Source organism: Heloderma suspectum, chromosome 12, assembly GCF_057233095.1.
Source record: "Heloderma suspectum isolate Gila_16-S chromosome 12, 16-S_ref, whole genome shotgun sequence".
NCBI classification, from domain to species: Eukaryota; Metazoa; Chordata; class Lepidosauria; order Squamata; family Helodermatidae; genus Heloderma; species Heloderma suspectum.
Window position 1 is genome coordinate 19085507 of NC_139469.1, and position 17489 is coordinate 19102995.

Here is a 17489-nt window from a genome sequence, read left to right on the forward strand (position 1 = left end):
AAACGTAGGCATGGTTGGCACTTGCCAAGGGGCCCACTGACAAGAGCCCCTTGGAGCTGCTCCTCCTCTTCACCATGGCAACCCACTTGTTCACCTGCCTCTTGCTCCGGCCCAAAAAATGGTGGCAGGGAGGAGGAGGAACAGTAGCTGCCTCCCACCAATTGCTCACTGGCTCTCTGCCCATCAAGCAAGGAAGTGGTAGCCACGATGAGAAAGAGCATGAGAAGCAATAGCAGCTGGTGACAATGGTGGTGAGAAGGTAGACCAGCTGAGGGAGGTGGCCCATGGAGGGTGCCTTTCCCAAGGGCCCTCAAAAACCTGGAAGCGGCACTGACTGGAGATAATAGGGAATGAGAACCCAGAACCTTCTCCTTGCAAAAGCATGTGCTCCTCCACCAACCCGCTGCCATCTACAATTCCTCCACACCAAAATTAATTGCTGCAAATGAATGTCATTGGATGGTTTGCTTAGTCTGCAATCTAAGACACTATCCAGAGAAGCAGGGGCGGGGGGGAATAATGAGGGAAACATTAATACCATGTGAAGAAACCAGGACTAATGGGAAAATAATTACTCCATAGGAAAGAAAAATACACCAATCAATTAAAGCTATTGCATACAATAAGAGAGACTGCAGGGTAAAGCCTGTGCAATTTACACTGAGCCTTTGGGCAATCTCAAAGCAGACTTGCAAAAAACAGGGTATTAATTCAGATGATCACATTTCAGCGCAGAAGGTGCTGGCAGTAAAACAAGAACATTCACAAGCTTAAGATTCAACGGTCCTTTTAAGTTAACCCGGCTCAAACAATAAGAATGTAATTGTGTTTTGCAGAAGAGAGAGGCAGAGAAAGGCGATGGAATGAGAAAGGGAAGAAAAATACCGGTCTAGCGGTGTGCCGACATTCTTTAACATTAAAACAGCCTTTCCCAACTGGGCACCTTTCGGATGGGTTGGACTACAACTCCCATTATCCCCAGCCAGAATGATGGGATTGTTGTCCAGCACATCTGAAAGGTGCCTGGCTGGGGAAGGCTGAGTTAGTTAAAAAGACAATAGCAACAATCATGAAAATTATAACAGGCCTCATAGTCAGAATATTCTGCTGTCTCCATTTAGGATATAACAGCATCTGCCATCAACGGAGTTTGCTGTGTCTTGAAAATGCCAATTAACAGAGACCTCGCAACACATCCACACATTGTATAACTGCAGAGAGTTCGGCTGTATTTTGAATTACAGGAACCCAATACGTTAAAGAGCACTAACTTGGGATTGTATTACCCTTGCCATACATCACAGCTTCCTTCAAGCTAGACCAGGATACCTAAGTCCCCCTTGTGAATGTTTCTGGAATAATTCTGGAATATGGGAACATCTTATGACAGTTTGAGAAGCATCGACTGGGATCCACTATTCATCAATAGAAACTTATTTTCCCAATCCAGGCTTCCTTAGCTTCAGCAACCTTGCTGCATCACATGCCCTCAAGCCATTGCATAACTTGACACAACAGCCGGGAACATTCCTAAATCAGATACAGCAAGTCCGTTGCCACCTATTTCTAACCCCATTGAATCGCTCGAACCATGTGAAAAGATCATCCCAGTTAAAAGTTCATAAATCACCCCAAAGTTCCCTTCCCAAATATAAATCCCGTTTACATCTTTTTAAAAATTTAGTTATTCAGTCACTTGCTTTAAAGCATCTCTCGGTGCCGACATTTCTGAGACATTTTGGAAGCACAAGGTGATGTGTATTTCTGAACACGGATTGCATTAAACCAGAGACCTTCAAGTTCAGCAATAATTGATCAGGCAGTGCAGGGGCACACAGAAGATCACAGGCTAAAAGCTGATAAGGGGAGAACCAGATGGCACAGCTTAAAACAAAATTGTTCGTAAAATGTGGAAATAATTGCAAATTCCATAGAACTGCACAAAACTAAGACTTAGGGTGAAAAGTTACAGATGAGAAGAAAGGGAAGGGAGTTGATGGTACAGTTTTCATAACTGCAGTCAAGAACCTCCTCAGATCAACAGGCCCTACCCAGTGCTGACTCAAGCTACGTTGCTGCGAGGGATATCGGAGAAATTGGCAACGGAATCAAATGAGTTTGGATTTCTATGAATCCAACCCAAAGATTCCACAGTGGACCGGCTTTTCCCGAGTTGCATGGATTTCACAGACTTGCAGACTGTTTTTTATTTTACAGAATTTTACACAAATTCAGTCATAGAAAAATACGTAATTTTTTTAAAAACACCAGCCGAAAATACACATTTCCTCTGTAGGCTAAAGCATGAAAATGCACATGGAGGGGTGGGTGGGTTGTGCCTTTGGGGGGATCTGCGCATTGTTACAAGTGCACATTTGTGCAAATTTGGGGAAATTAGAAAAGTCAGATTCCATCAATGAGTGGATGGTGGAATGAAAGGCACCTGACAATCCCCAAAACGCTGACTGAACACATTTCACACAAGTTGTGTATCCCTAGTTGCTACTCTACACAGCAGTGGTAGAGTGGTAAATTCTGACATGCAGGCGCTCATCGTGACAGTTTCCATAGCCACACCCCAAAAAAGAGTCCAAAATTGCAGGCAATGCTGTGGATCCATAACAACAGACCCATTCTAGCAGTTTTCATCTCCACCAGGAGCAGGTCTTTTGCAAAGCTCATGGGTCTTCATTGCCCATTCAAGAGCAGGTCATGCCAAAATACTTGGCATTGCAACAGGGAGAGCTCACCAGAACATCTTGTTGCTGGGGAAATCCATTGCCTTTCAGCTACTGTGAGCATTGCAGCTAAGCTCAGAGGGACCAGGAGAGCCTGAGGACAGTAGCAGAAGACATCACCATCCCTGCTAATGAAAACGTCCTGGTGCTTCAACCCTATGAGCCCTGACTCCACTGCTGAGCAGAAATCAATTTTGTAGCCTGCTCCCACTCCTTGCATCTTGTTGTAGGGAGCCGGGGGCAGGGAGAGAGACCATAAGAAGAGCACTGCTGGATCAGACCAAAGGTCCTCAAGCCCAACATCCTGCTTCCTTCAGGGGCCAACCACATGCCTCAGGGGCCAACTGATTGAAAACCCGGAGCAGATTCACCACCTCACTGACATCAGAGCCACCAGCCTCCACTGTGCCTATGGGGTGCCCTGAAGCAGAACACTGGGGGGGATAATACCCCTTTCTCCTCTGTCTGCCCTCCTGCTATCAATGGGTATTCCAAGATATACTGCCTCTAAACAGAGGTTTTATTTAGCTATCATGGCTCAACAAGAACATAACAAGAGCCCTGCTGGATCAAACCAAACATCCATCTATTCCACCTTCCTGCGGGAAGCTGACAGGAAGCCCACCAGCAGGCAGTAGCCCTCTCCTGCTTTTGTTCCCCATCTTGCCTCTGAAAATGGAGGTTCTAGATAGCTGTCATGACAATAGCCATGGATACACATACCCTGCATGAATACACTCAGTCTCTTTTTAAAGCCATCTAAGCCGGCCAACAGACATCACCAGATCTTGGAACAGCAAATTATGCACCAGGCAAAGTGCTTCTCCTCTTCTTCTTCTTCTTCTTCTTCTTCTTCTTCTTCTTCTTCTTCTTCTTCTTCTTCTTCTTCTTCTTCTTCTCTTCCTCCTCCTCCTCCTCCTCCTCCTCCTCCTCCTCCTTCTTCTTTCTCCTTCTCCTTCTCCTTCTCCTTCTTCTTCTCCTTCTCCTTCTTCTTAATGTTTCCTGGCCTGAATCGACTGTCAGTCAATTCCGTTGTGTGATCCTGAGTTCTAGTCTCAGGGGAAAATCTCCCTACCCAATTTGACTGCACTGTGCAGGTCTGCCAGCTAGAGGATTTCCCTGAATTTAATCATTCAATCATTCAGTGGTAAATGATAAATCGTTAAATGATTTATAAATCATTAAATACGATAAATACGATAAATACGATAAATCATTAAATCATTAAATGATTTAAACTTTTCCATCATTTAATCATTCAATCTTTCGATCATTTAAACATTTAATCATCCTAGAGGTAGAGGATTTCCGGGAATTTATCAAGGTGCCCATGGAATGCCACTGCCTCAACCAGTAGCCTATACTGAATGGGTGTTGAACCTCTTTCCGCCCGAAGGCTGAATTCCATGTAGCAGAAACACACGGGGGCCACATGCCATGGGTGGGTGGGGCTGAAGGCAAAAGGGGCGGAGCAAAAGCAAAAGGGGTGGCCCCAAAGTTTAAAGCCCTTACTGCTAGTTACCAAGCCTAAGAGAGGCATTTCAACCTTTTAGGACGGAGGAATAAACAGCACAAAAGCCTGGAAGCCACCAAATGATTGGTGGTCAGGAAAGGGAGTGGGGCCAGGTGAAGGGGGTGGGGCCATCTGGGGAACCAGGAAGGCCGGAATGAGATGTCGGGGGGGTCACGTTTCCCTTGGGCCCCCTCTTTCCCGATGCACTCACACACAAATAGAAAGGCTTCAGATTCATCATCAACAGGTTCATTGGAGATGCAAATCCTCGAAGACTCCCAGGCTACAAAGGAATGCCTCCAGGGGATTCAAGCGGGAACACCGATCCTTGCCTGCACTTTGAAGTGGGGCTTGCTGGCTAGACTCACTTAGGGAGGGATGTCCTGCCTTTCCAGGGATGCTTCCCTATGTTGCCTCTCACGCATCGCTAACCACGTCGACTGTCTGAGCTTTGCCCCTGACGTTTCCCTCTTAGCTCTGCGCCGCAGTCTAGCATCTCTTAGGTCACAGCCCCCGCTCTCCTCCTCCTCCTTCTCCTCCTCCTCCTCCTCATCCCAGCTTCTCACAGAGGGGGGCAGGGGGGGCTTCAGGCCCGGCCATCTGGGAGTTAGTAACCTGAGAAGCACGCCTGCCCATATCTGAACTGGCTTGGGAAAATGCCTCCCCCGGTTCTGACTGTTCCTCTTCTGAATCTGAGCTGCTAACTATCTCCCTGCACTCAGAATCAGTTCTGATGGGGGGGCAGATTTGGCCTCCGGACTTGAGGCGATGAACCCCTGCTATACTGCTTATTGGGTTGAGCCTGCCCTGGTTCTATAATTCTGCAGATAGATAGATAGATAGATAGATAGATAGATAGATAGATGTTATGTAGATGTTGTGTAAAGCTGCACAACAGCAAAACAACAAGGAGACTCTGGATCCACTGTGGATGCAGTCAGTCTTAATGTAAAATATATAAGAAAGATAGAAAAGCTAACAACACGATATTAAAAAATATATATTTAAGCTAAATGTTTTGGCTTCCGCCCTCATCAGCTGTTTTAACAGCAGAGTAACTGATGAGGGCAGCAGCCGAAACATTTAGCTTTAATATATATTTTTGAATACTCTGTTGTTAGTCTTTCTAGCTTTCTTATGTATTGGTTATATATTTGGAGCTTGGTACCGCAAATCATTGCAGAGGCCCATAATCGTTGGGCATATCATTGTGTTCCATGAAATATATTCAGTGCCTTGAGGATGTAAAAACAAAAGTTGGCAGATAATACACACAAGCAATAAAAAGTTCTGCTCTTGGCTCACTCCTCAGCTTGCCATGGGAATTTTTATCACTGTGCATTAAAGATGATGGAATGTGGTTCATAGGTATTTCATATCTTCCAGCGGGCCCTAGTTACCTTATTTTCTCAACCCTGTTGCTGGTAAATTGCTGTCCATTTCACCACTGCAGGATCATAAAGTCATATTAGTTAATTTATTTATTTCTATCCCACCTTTCCATCCCCAAAATGGCGCTCAAGGCGGCTACCCACAAAAACAAAATCTTAATTAAAACACAACATGTAAACAAATATGTTCAAAACCTCAATCGTAAAAGCAAAACAATAACGTTGTGGCCCCACACTGAGGGCCAGTGTGGCATAGTGGTTAGAGTGTTGGGCTGGGACTCGGGAGATCCGGGTTCTAGTCCTCACTCGGCTATCCTAAGGAGCGCCTCCAGCAGCACCAGACAGGCCACTTAACAAGATCAGCCTCGGATGGCCTTCTCTCTGTCCCATCAGCCAGGACAGCTAGACTGGTGGGGACGAGGGAGAGGGCCTTTTCTGTGGTGGCCCCCACTCTGTGGAACTCCCTCCCTAGGGAACTCCGCCATGCCCCCTCTTTAATGAGCTTCCGTCGTGCATTAAAAACGTGGTTGTTCAGGCAGGCATTTGGGGTGGGTTAGGGTATTTTAGAAAATGTTTTTACCGTAGAATGTTATTGTTTTAAACTGTTTTATTGTATGTTGTACATCGCCCAGAGTGGCTGGGTGACCAGCCAGATGGGCGATTAATAAATTTAATAATAATTTTTTAAAAATGAAGCTCCCTGGGTGACTTTGGGCCAGTCACTGACTCTCAGGCCAACTTACCTCACAGGGTTGTGAGGGTAAAATGGCGAGGAGGAGGACTATATAAGCCGCCTTGGGTTCCTTGCAAGAGGGAAAAAAGCGGGATATCAACCTAATAAAATAAATAAAGGAAAAAAGGAGCGCCACCAACCAATTCAGAACCCTTTCAGCAAAGTCATAGACCTGGAAGGGTCCCTAGAGACCATCTAGTCCAACTCCCTGCTCAATACAGGAAATCCAGAGCTAGAGCACTCTGACAGCTGTCCAGCTTCTGCTGGAATACCCACAGTGAGGGAGAGCCCACCCACCACCCCTCAGGTAATTGGTTCCATTGTCCAACTGCTCATTCGATCAAGAGGTTTCTCTTAATGTTCAACTGAAATATCTAGTCCTGCCCTCTGGAACAGCAGAGAACAAGTCTTTGCCCTCTTCCATGTGTAGTCCGTAGGGTACTTGGAGGATATGCAAGTGAGCTGTCAGATATAGGATTGGACCCAGAAGTGCAGCCAGGTAATTTTTGATGCTGGACTCAATGGTCTAATGGGGCCTCCTTTAGACAGCCATAGGGATGTCAGAGAAATCTGCAACAGATTCAAATGAGTTCAGATTTCTATGAATCCACCATGAGGATTCTGCAGCAGACCGGCTTTTTTCGACTTGCAGACCCGTTTTTAACTGGGGGGGATTTGCACAAATCCACACTTGCGCTAATGCGCATTTGCGCTAATGCACACTTGCACCAGGTGAAGACCTTTTTATTTTCCCAGGCATTTTAGCATTTTAGCTCTTTAGACTTTTAGCTTTGCTGTTTTAAATCTGTATTTTAAATCCCTGCACTGCTGCTAGGTTTTATTCTGGTTGTGCTCTGGTTGTATCGTTTACTGTGGTTTTAATGTTTTATATATTTTGTATTGTTTTATTGTGTGCTCTTTGGTTTTAATTTGTGTGAACCACCCAGAGTGCTTTGGCTATTGGGCAGTATAGAAATGAAATAATGAATGAATGAACGAACGAATGAATGAATGAATGAATGAATGAATTTGCTTCTGCTGCTCCATCACCTGCCACTGTCTGGGTGATCATTTGGGCCTCACATAAGAATGTAAGAAGAGCCATGCTGGATCAGACCAAGGGTCCATCTAATCTCGCATTCTGCATACACGGTGGCCAACCAGCTGCCCACGGGAAACCCAGAAGCAGGACATGAGTGCAACAGCAACAGCACCCTCCCACCCATGTTCCCCAGCAACTGGTGTGCATAGGCTCACTGGCCCTGGCACTGGAGGTAGCACATAGCCATCAGGACTAGTAGCCATTGATAGCCTTCTCCTCCAGGAATTTGTCCAGCCCCGTTTTAAAGCCATCCAAAGTGGTGGCCATCACTACATTTTGTGGAAGTGAGTTCCACCATTTAACTATGTGCTGTATGAAGAAATCCTTCCTTTTATCTATCCTGAATCTCTGACTTCATTCACTTCAGCCCAAAGCTCAAGCCCTTATGGCACCCCTGTTTGGACCCCAGAGCAGATGTGAGACGTTTCGTCCTGTTCCAAATGCCTATGAATCCTCCTAGAATAGAATAGGAGCACAGCGATCAGTAAAACATGGAGAGGGCACAGCTATTCCCTTGCAGCCACGTTAGCTCTCCCATCTGTTGAGTGCAGACACGATTCCATGCAGAGCTGTTGCCGAAAGCACCGTTGACAGGAGGCCTAAAATGAGTCCGCGCCCTGCTTTTATTTCTCAGGCGGGAAAGGTCCGAAGCGTGTGTCTGCTTCACCCACGAATGGAGCAGATTTTAAATGCAGTTAATGCAGAGATGATAAAAGGTCTCCATTGAACATGATTTCGCGTTTGCATGGCACACATGCACACACACAAATAATGCCTTCCCCACCCCATCACCCTCTCCCTCTTTCTCTCTCTCTCTCATTTTAAGCAGCTCCTTGCACTGAGTGTTTTGCCCCAGGTTGCTGCATATACGATCATTTCATTTCATTGCTCTTTTATTTCTGGATTATTTACCAATGCAAGAGGTCTTCTCGCAGGATTCCATACTGTTCTGTTGCAGTTTTCAAGATGGGGAGTGCTCTCCCGAAATACAAAGGTTGCATGCGCAGCGCATTCCTATGCATGTTTTACTTGGAAGCAAGTCCCACTATGTTCAGTGGTGCTGATTCCCTTCAAAGTGTGATTTTAGGACCACGTATGCCTTAGTTACATCCTCTCTGGACTACTGTAATGCGCTCTACCTGGGGCTGCCTTTGGAAACTGCTTGGAAACTTCAGCTGGTCCTGAATGCTGCGGCCAGACTGTTGACTGAGGCCGGTTACAGGGAGCACATCACTCCTTTGTTAGAACAGCTTCACTGGCTGCCAGTCTGTTTCCGGGCACAACTCAAAGTGCTGGTGATGACCTCTAAAGCCCTATTCAAGAAACAAAATCAATCTACTGTTTACACACACACGAAGTTAAGACTATACAGTTCCCAACCAAGTACTTAAAAACAGGGAAGTTGTGACCAAAGTCTCACGCCACTTCCTCCCCTCAGGAGGCGGAAAGTGCCAGTGAAATTCTAATTCTCCCAAAGCAGATAAACCTTGTGGACAGGATGGAGGATATGATAAGCAGAGATGACTATGGGGTTGTGGGAAACGGACTGCGAACAACTTAGGGCCACTCACTTCTCTCTCTTTTTAGTGCAGCCTTCCCTAACTTGGTGCTCTCCAGATCTCTTGGACTACAAGTACCACCATTGCCAGCCAGCATGGCAGTTGGCTGCAGGGGGGAAGTGAGAGGGGTTCTGCCGACTTCAGGAGCCACACAAGGAATGGTCAAGGGCTGCAAGTTGTACAGCCCTGGCCTACACAGAAGGGGCTAGGTTCACATCGACAGAAAGGGAGTTCCACAGTGACGGGGCCACTGCCATGAAGGTCCTATCTCCGGCGCATGTCAAACCTCAATGGCGGGCACTCGAGAAGGACCCCTGAGATCCATCTTACTGTACAGGCAGGACTATGCGGGTGAACGCAGTCGTTCAAATAGTCTAGAATGAAACTGATGAACAATCAAGTCCCATTTCCTGCCCTCAGACAAGACCATGAAATTTAAGCCCAACGCAATAAATTTCCCCAGTTCAATGCATTTTTCCAGCTACAGTCCTGTCTGTGAGCTTTTCCGTTATGTTCTAGAAAAGAATAAATTTCTGCTGCTACTGCTGGTGCTTCCAAAAATCCCTTTTCACCTTTCTCATAAGCTGTTGGCGTTACCTGCTAGCTCTTGCCGTCTCCGTTGCGAGCTCATTCTGGCATGTGATTATTCCTGGCCTGGTGTGTTTGTCAATTTTTAACAGCTCTACTTTGCTAAGTGTTTAATTACACAGCCCGTTAGCACTACACTTTACCACTCCGCCTTCCCGTCAAAGAGGAAAAAGCTTTTAGTGTTTCTCATTTGTTGGGAATAAATTGTTTTGTCCCAGCATTCAGTGACAAACTGTACTATAATTTCACCTGTTACTTTCTACAATTACATTTCAGATATTCTCGGGCATGAAAGCCACTTTAAAAAATACTTCTCCTCCTCTTATGTATGTATTTATTTATTTATTATGTTTATTTAAAGTATTTTTTATCCCACTCCTCAGCCAAAAAGGATCCCAGAGTGGCTTACATATAATCAGTAAAACAAGTCCTTGCCTGTAGGCTTACAATCTAAAAAGACATGATACACAAGGAAAAAGGAATGGGGACGGAAGAGGAAAAATGTCCTTTTCTTTTTTGCCCATTTCTTTCCCACCCACCCTTCCCCTCTATCCCGTCACTGTTTAGCACTTACGCGAGGGGTGTTGAACCTCTTTCAGCCTTAACTTCCATTTTGGAGAAGCTCTTGGGGGCTGCATTCCAGTGGTGGGCGGGGCAGAAGGCAAAAGGGGTGTGGCCAAAGGCAAAAGGGGCAGGGCTAAAAATACCAGCATATTGTAGCTTAAAGCTCTCACTGTCAGTAACTAAGGTTTAGGAAAGGCATTTCAGCCTTAATAGAATGGGGAAAATCCTGTGCAAACAGTGGGAAGCCACCAAACACGGTAGTTGGGGGAAACAGGGGAGAGCAGGGGGAAAGGCTGGGGTCACCTGGGGGTCCCTGGAGGCTAAACTGGGACCCCAGGCAGGCTGAATTTGGATCTCTTTCTGGACCTCTTTTGCAAGTACTCGTGTATTTTGCCTAGGTCATACCTTTAGTATTCTGCAGCTCTCACCACTGTACCTTACATGATGAAGTTTTTCTGGGCGACCTTGTTTTTTACTGCACTTGGCTCATATTTTATCACTCTTGGCCCATATTTACAATGCTGTTATTAATACGCCATTGCAGTCCTCCTTGTGATAGATTGTATTGGCTGTTATCGTTAATTGATTGCTAATAAATGAATTATGAACTTAAGGGAATTGGTCTTGATGTTTTGGGGGGCCAAACGGGAAGAGACCAAGGAAGAAAGGGTATTGCTGGGAGAGCTCAGGGAGGGGGAAGAAATAAGTGGCAATGTACATAAATACGGTGCACATCAGTAAAAAGCTTCCACTGAAGCAGATTTTGTGAATCACGTTGTTGATGAGTTTCAGCATCTACAGTTCAAAATGACTTTTAACTTTCCCTTTTTTTAACAAGGAAAAGGGGGGAAAGACCACCTCAGCGGTCCCTGACCTAGTACCCTCCAGATGTTTTGGACTTCAACCAGTGGTTTAGTAGAGGCAAGGCTCACAAGGACACAGCCCCGGCACTTTTTCATTAGCAGGATCTCTGAAGTCATCTGCCACCCCCCTCGGGATTCCCTGTTCCCTCTGAGCTCAGCTGTGATCCTCACTGTAGCTGTGGGGGGAATGAATTTTCCAAGCAACAATATATTGTTCCATGTTGGAACGCAAAGTCTTTGGGATGACTTGGTCTGGAATGGGCAACTCAGACCTCTTTGCTTTACCAAAGACGTGCTCCTGGGGGAGATGAAAACTCCTAGAACTGGTTTGTTGATATGGATCGACACAGCTGCCTGACATTTTTGGACTGCCCTGGGAGACTGTCACAATGAGCGCCTGCATTCACAAATTTACCACTACACCACTCTGTGTGTGTGTGTGTGTGTGTGTGTGCGTGTCTGTGTTTGTGTGTGTGTGTAGTTCAATCCACCAGAGATTTCTGCTGGAGTGGGAGGGGGGAGATATAATGAAGGAGCTTAGGGAAGGCTAATGGGCAATGTTGGGGCGCTAAGGGAGTGTGCAAGGGGGCTGTTTAAATGAGAATGGATCTGTCCATGAGGGCTGAGTTGAGAGGGTGAAGCTTCCATAGAGTATCATATTTTGAAAACCTAAAACGTGTGTGTGTGTGTGTGTGTGTGTGTGTGTGAAAAAGATTTTAACACCCCTGCATTTTTTCTCGGACGTCCAATTGAAACACCCCTACCTTACTCTCAGTGGCACTGTTTTGAATCCCAGTTGAAGGTTGTGTATCTTACAAGGTTGTATACTCTCAGAAGGGGGTGCGGCTGTGAGGGGGCATGGCTGTGACTGTCACAAAGGGACCCTGCACTTCTGAACTTGCCACTGCACTACTGGCTACAACTCCCATCAGCCAATGGTCAGGGCTGGTGGGAGTTGTAGTCCAAAACATCTGAAGGGCACCATGTTAGGAAAAGCTGGTTTAGATTGTAAAAAAAAGGGGGGGGGTCCACAATGATCATTTTCACTTCTGCAAAATCTTTATGCATAGCATACAACTGCTATTCCCGCCACCAACCTGCTACCCCATCATTTGATCACAGTGCCTAAAATATACTGCAACTTCCCACATTTTACAGAAATTAAGCCTTCAAAGAAGATGAAAAATTCACATCGGTGCGCTTGCCCTGCTTGAACGCATGCTGATTCCACGGAGGAAAGACCCACCCAGCAACAATGCATTAGAAGCAAACATGGATCAAATCCTAAGGGGCCATTTGCATGGATGTCAAGAGCCTTATTCAGTCGATTAAAGTCATGCACTGTAGAATCCCGGGGGAGCGGGGGAGAACTTGTTTGCCCTGCTCCCTTCACCACATCACCGTGCCTGGCAGAATGGGATCTAAGAGCCAAAACAGGCATGACTTTAAATCTGTGCTTAGCAGCTATGTCTTTTGTTCATTTTTACTCTAGTGTATGTTCAGAGGGCCGATCCAGATCTTAAAGTCCCGTCCCCCCATACCCGCCATGCTAAGTTCTGATCCAAATTCAGGGCCCCTGCACCTACCTGCAAAACATGTAACTGCTGGGCATAGGTTTAAAGTCATGTCTGTTTTGACCCCAAGTCCCCTGGAGATCCTACTTGAATACAGCGGGGAACCCACTGCAGGAGTTCACTCAGCAATACGTCTACAGTTGTGGAGCTGCCAGTGGGCTTACTTCTGAGTAAGCATGTATGGTAGCAGGATGGGGAAACTTTTTCTGTGGAAGGCCACAAGCCCCTTCTGGATAATCTGTCAGGGGGAACATGCCGGCAGTGGGTGAGCCTGAACATGGGTGAGCCTGAGCATGAGCAGTGAGCCTGAACAGTGGGTGAGCCTGAACCATAAGTATATGGGCCCACCCCCCTCCCTCTCTCTGTCCCTCTCCCTCTTCCTCCAAGCCAGTCTCAGTCCTTTGAGTTAAGAGGATGAACGGCTGATTCTCATGACCACTCCTGGCACAATACCCTAGGAACACACTGATTTCCAGCCACAGGTGCCACAACCCATGACGGCCAAGCATCCGATGCCACATGCAGAATTCTCTGTGGATTGGCATTTCATACCTTCGTGCACTCCGAAAGTTACTTTAAGCGCAGCACCAAAAAAGCCGAGCCCAAACAGAGTTCCACACATGGCATCGGCCAACACGGCCTTGAGATGCATAGCATCCACAGGTGGACGTTGGCAGGCACGGAGCGGGGTGGCCATGAGTGTGGGTCCTTCATCTCTTTTATTCCGAATGCGCTATAAAATCCTAAAAATGGGAAGCGTGGCCTAATGCACAATAACGCATGTGAGCGTTCACGGCTTCCCATGGTCTTGAGTGCATATGAAGAGGTGCTTTGATTGTGACTGCATAATTGCAATCGTAATGCCTCTGACAGTGTTATTCAGTACAGAATCATAGAATCATAGAATAGTAGGGTTGGGAGGGGCCTACAAGGCCATCGAGTCCAACCCCCTGCTCAGTGCAGGAATCCAAGTCAGAGCATCCCCGACAGGTGGCTGTCCAGCCTCGTCTTGAATGCCTCCAGTGTGGGAGAGCCCACCACCTCCCCAGGTAATTGGTTCCATTGTCGTATTGCGCTAACAGTCAGGACGTTTTTCCTGATGTTCAGCTGGAATCTGGCTCCCTGTCACTTGAGCCCAGTATTCCATGTCCCAGTACTTTAAGCAACGCATCTCTGGGGCTGGATCAGGTTGGGTAGGGAAATAATAACTAGAATTCTGGCACTCTAGTCCAAAATATGATTCAGTGGAGGTGGTCATGTGTGTGCAAGGCCTTGTGTACCTCGCTCCCCTTCTTCTCTGTCTTAGCAGCCTCATTCAACAGCAACATGAAGACCAATGCCAAGGTACAGTGCTGATGCTTTTGAATGTAGGGAGGCGTTAGGGGGAAAGCTGGTGATCTAAAGCAGATGTGGGCAGAAGGCAGATCTGGATCTAGGGGTGACATCATCGTCATCATCATCATTGATCTGAAATATTTCCGGACTGCTCTTCAGGGATGGAGCCCTCCCAAGGCGGATCACAACCGTAAAAGAGACTGATACAATTTCATAAAAACAACAGTTTAAAATACATCACACACACACACACAATCAGGGGAGGGCCAGAGTAAACAAGTAGGTTTTCAGGGCCTTCCTTGAAGCCTGCAATGATGGGGCCTGAGAGACCCTTGATGGCAACCCATTCCAGAGGTATGGGGCCACTGCAGAAAAAGCCCTTTCTTATATACCGGTCTCAAAAGTGGGCAAGTGAGAAGGGCCTTCATTGCTGTTCTTAAAGTGCAGACAGGCTGAGATGGGTGAAGGTGGTCCTTTAAAGTAATTTGGTCCCAAATTGGTTAAGGCTTTAACGGTTAAAACCAGCACTTTAAGTGGGGCTTGGAAACGCACTAGTAACCTGTAGATCAGCAAAGATTTGTGACTCCCAATGGTTTAACTATAGCAGCATCAGCATGACGCCCTATGGCTGAAATGGAGGGAGCGAGCCTAGACATTGTCTGAGGGGGCCTAAGATAGTGAGGATTCCCCTGCTGAGGTCAGAGAAAGCACTCCGACCTCGGAAGGGGAGTCGGAGATCCGACCACCCTCCCATAACCCCTCTCGGCCAGCACAGAAAGAACTGTGCTAGCTGGCCTGTAAGGTAGGAAAATCTACCCTGGGGAGGGGGGAAAGGCACCATTCCAGTGGGCGGGGAGGGGAGGAGACCGGAGAGTTATCCTGCCTCCAGTTTCCTTCCCTCCCCCTCCAAAGCTGTCACTAGATGGGGGGGGGGGAACACCATCTAGTGAAAAACTCAGCAATCAGAGGAGAGCAAGGTGCATCTTGCCTTGGCCGCTCCCCCCACCCTGCTGGCTTCAGCCCAGCAGGGCACTGGATACCTCTGGGTAGGAGGCTTCTTCACACAGAGCTTCTATCCTGAGATTGAAATTGTTCCTTCATGGAAGTTTGCGGGCTCTTTACATGACGCCGTGAGCCTCCAGGGTGTCTCCTGCACTAAATGCCCTTTGTTCCGTTTTTAAATAGATCGCAGATCATGAGCTATCAAATTACCCCGTTGTGTTCCGCTTGAGTTCCCTCCGTGAAAAGAGGAAAAGCGTCAAGAAGAGGAGCGAGATCAATGAAATATAATGGAAGGCTCAGATATGGGGAGAAGGAGGGGGAAAGTGGGGGGAAGGAAGCACGTGAGCAGGGTGTTGAACTCGATGGCCTTGTAGGCCCCTTCCAACCCTACTATTCTATGATTCTATGTGAGAAAGGGAGTTGTTGTGATCCTGCATTTAAAATGGAAGCAGAATGCCCCATTTTAAATGCAGGATTTTAGGGTGGTGTAGAGATGCTATTTTTATTTAGAGATTTTATTTTCTTGGGCTCCAAGATCACTGCAGACGGTGACTGTAGCCATGAAATTAAAAGACGCTTGCTCCTTGGGAGGAAAGCTATGGCAAACCTAGGCAGCATAGTAAGAAGCAGAGACATCACCTTGCCGACAAAGGTCCGTCTAATCAAAGCTTTGTTTTTCCCAGTAGTAATGTATGGCTGTGAGAGCTGGACTATAAGGAAGGCTGAGCGCCGAAGAATTGATGCTTTCAAACTGTGGTGCTGGAGAAGACTCTTACGAGTCCCCTGGACTGCAAGGAGGTCAAATCGGTCAATCCTAAAGGAAATCAACCCTGAGTGCTCATTGGAAGGACAGATACTGAAGCTGAAGCTCAAATATTTTGGCCACCAAATGCAAGAGAAAAGTCACTGGAAAAGACCCTGATGCTGGGAAAGACTGAAGGCAAAAGGAGAAGGGGATGGCAGAGGATGAGATGGCTAGATAGCATCACCGATGCAATGAATATGAACTTGAGCACTGTCCGGGAGAGAATGGAGGACAGGAAGGCCTGGTGTGCTATGGTCCATGGGGTCACAAAGAGTCAGACACGACTGAACGACTGAACAACAACAAAAGAGATGCTCTGAGTTTGGAGGCTTCCATCTCGCAAGGGTGCAACCCATAGGACTGCGCCCTAAGAAAGCTTGGGTTGACCAGGAGTGGATTTCTGTGTGGAAGAACTGTGAGCTCTGTTCAGTTCCAGTGCTCAAAACAAATTCTTGAGCACAGAATTCAGTTATTCTGTCTTTTGCACCAGGTTCCAATTGCTGGATCTTTGAATTCTAGTAAAAAATAAACATAAAAAACAATTCAAAGTTGATCCTGAAGTTTGCCCAGTTCTGCTCTAAGGAGTGGAGGCTTTTGAAAAGGAAGGAAGAAACTAGATGCTCATGCAAACAAAGTCCTACGAGGAATGGTTGAAAGAGCTGGGTATGTTTAGCCTGGAGGAGAGAAGATCAAGGGGAGATATGATAGCTGTCTTCAAATATCTGAAAGGCTGTCAGGCAGAACAGACTTGTTCTCTCTTGCTGCAGACAACAGTGCTAGAACCAATGGGTGGAAATTGCAGGGAATCCAATTTTGACTTACCATTGGGAGAAACCTCCTGATGGTATGAGTTATTTGATGGTAGAACAGACTGCCCTGGGAAGTCATCAGCTGTCCTTCACCTGAGGCATTTAAGCAGAGCCTGGATGGCCATCTGTCAAGGATGCTGCAGTTCAACGGTGTTGAACCTCTTTTAGCCCGAGAACCAAATTCAATTTCAAAGAAGCTCTCAGGGGTCACATTCCAGTGGCTGGGGGATGGGGGGAGGCAAAAGTGGATAGGGAGACATTTTTCTCCCTCTCTCATAATCCTAGTACCCAATGGGGTCATCCCATGAAGCTGATGGGTGGGAGATTCAGGACAAATAAAAGGGAGGACTTCTTCACACAGCGCATAGCTAAACTATGGAACTCACTTCCACAAGATGCAGTGATGGCCACCAATTTGAATGGCTTCAAAAGGGGCTTGGACAAATTCACGGAGGAGAAGGCTATCAATGGCTATTAGTCCTGATGGCTATATGCTTCCTCCAGTATCAGAGATAGTATGCCTATGTATACCAGTTGCTGGGGAACACGGGCAGGAGGGTGCTGTTGCACTCATGTCCTGCTTGTGGGTTTCCAGTGGGCAGCTGGTTGGCCACTGTGTGAAGATGGACCCTTGGGTCTGATCCAGCATAGCTCTTCTTATGTTCTTACATACCTCATGTGGGAAACTGCACAAAATCCAGAAAGCCACTGAACAAGGAAGCAGTGGAGGCTGCTGGCTCCAGTGTCAATGGGGCAGTAAATCCACTCTGGGTTTCAGTCAGAACCAGTCAGAACTCTAAAGGAGCTATCCAAGGTGCTTGCATGAAACTGATATGGAGTTGACAAGTTTGAGATCACTATTCAAGTTTTTGATATTTCCCTTTTTATAACAGCATCTTTACACACACACACA

The 17489-nt window shown here is 46.7% G+C and overlaps 1 protein-coding gene across 1 annotated transcript in view; it reads right to left on the reverse strand.

Annotated features, from left to right (window-relative positions):
* Nucleotides 1-17489, reverse strand: part of BMERB1 (bMERB domain containing 1) — a 68767-nt gene that overhangs the window by 26868 nt on the left and 24410 nt on the right. The gene's annotated exons all lie outside the window — the stretch shown is intronic.